Source organism: Microtus ochrogaster, linkage group LG5 (assembly GCF_000317375.1).
Source record: "Microtus ochrogaster isolate Prairie Vole_2 linkage group LG5, MicOch1.0, whole genome shotgun sequence".
In the NCBI taxonomy this organism is placed as follows: Eukaryota; Metazoa; Chordata; class Mammalia; order Rodentia; family Cricetidae; genus Microtus; species Microtus ochrogaster.
This window is the reverse complement of record NC_022031.1, coordinates 39,298,749-39,300,521: the sequence shown is the minus strand read 5'-3', so window position 1 is coordinate 39,300,521 and position 1,773 is coordinate 39,298,749. Positions and strand designations below refer to the sequence as shown.

Here is a 1,773-nt window from a genome sequence, read left to right as displayed (position 1 = left end):
GTAGACCAGGCTGGTCTCGAACTCACAGAGATCCGCCTGCCTCTGCCTCCCGAGTGCTGGGATTAAAGGCATGCGCCACCACCGCCCGGCTAACTTTGGTATTCTTAAAGCTCTTAGAGAATTAAAGAAACTTATAGGTAAATAAATTAGTTTAAACATACTTTAGAATTAGCTTATTTTTTCTTAGTATCACTTAACTAAGTGAAATTTTATTGTTTCTTCATATCTGCAGTCTTTCAGGCAGCTCAAAGCAAAGTTCCTACCTAATTGGTTCTAGTTTTTCGCATTTTATGTAGTCTATGATTTTTAAGTCTATTATGTGTAGTTGGGGGTGGGTTGGGCATGGCATGTGTGGAAGTCAGGACAACTCTGTGGAGTGGTTTTCTTCCACCTTTTATGTGCATTCTAGAACTGAAGTCAGTTTGCCGGCATTGCTCAGTAAGCAACAGCACCTCCTGAGCCATCTCACTGGCCGCTAGCATGTATTTCTCACTTGAAAAATAGAACCCTTATAATTGTCAGTACTTACTGTTTTAGAAAGGGGGGAGGAGAGATAGAGGCTCTGTGTGTGTGTGTGTCTGTCAGTCTGTCTGTCTGTCTATGTACAGCATGTGTGCAGGTGCCTATAGAAACCAGAAGAGGCATCAGATCCTCCTGGAGCTGAAGTTTCAGTTTGTTGTGAACCACCCAATATGGGTGCTGGCTACTGAATTCTGCCTGTCAGAGCAACAACCTCTTAGCCATCTCTGCAGCCCCAAAGAGCTTTCTTCTCCTCCTCCCTCTTCCCCTTCCTTCTTCTCTTCACCTCCTTCTTCTTCTTCCTCCTCCCTTTTTTCTTTTTTCTCTTCTTTTTTTCTTGGCCTGTATGTTTGTTTGTTTGTTTGTTTTTAACAGAGTCTCCTTTAACCCAAGTTCATGAGACCTTGTATTCTAGAAGCTTGAAACGAGGCCACCTATTTTAAGTTTAAGAAAAAACACACTACATGATATGAAGTACAATGTGCTTTGTAGTCATTGTTGACTTAGTGTGTCCCAGGCTGTCCTTAGTTTTCCTGTCTTCACCCCAACCCCTCTTTAAGTATATGCAGGGCAGTAGTGGCACACACCTTTCATCCTAGCACTCGGGAGACAGGGGCAGGTGGATCTCTATGAGTTTGAGGCCAGCCTGGTCTACAAGAGCTAGTTCCAGAACAGGCTCCAAAGCTGCAGAGAAACCCTGTCTTGAAAAACCAAAAAAGAAAAAAAAAATTTATAAGTATATGCTACCATGCCCAGCCACAATATACTTCAAAAATTGAGAATGTCAGTTTTGTAAATAAGAATACTAATTCATATATTATCTAAAAGTCACATGTTGATTTGACACCATGACTTTTGTAGTAGAGTGAATTTGTATAGCGTACCCCACTGTTCCTGCTTCTGAATTATACACATACCATATGCTTGTTCATCAGGGAGGCTCAGTGTCTGAGAATTCTCTGTTGATCAGGGTGTTATGACAGCTCAAACTTGAACTTCTGTATAATTGACTTTTTCCCCTCCCATTTTAAAATTTAGAAATCTTAAAGGACATGTGTACTATAATGGGTTACAGAAATGCTTAATGTATAATTAACACAAACTAAAAATCAAGGTAGGAAACGTTGTGTCCACCTGTTTTTGTTGGTTTGGTTGATTGCTTGGTTTGGTTTTTCAAGGCAGGGTTTCTCTGTAGCATTGGAGCCTGTCCTGGAACTAGCTCTGTAGACCAGGCTGGTCTCGAACTCACAGAGA

At 41.3% G+C, this 1,773-nt stretch overlaps 1 protein-coding gene across 1 annotated transcript in view; it reads left to right on the top strand.

Moving 5' to 3' along the window:
- Rnf38 (ring finger protein 38) overlaps positions 1–1,773 on the top strand; it is a gene marked incomplete at its 5' end in the record, with an annotated part of 94,380 nt that overhangs the window by 79,264 nt on the left and 13,343 nt on the right. The gene's annotated exons all lie outside the window — the stretch shown is intronic.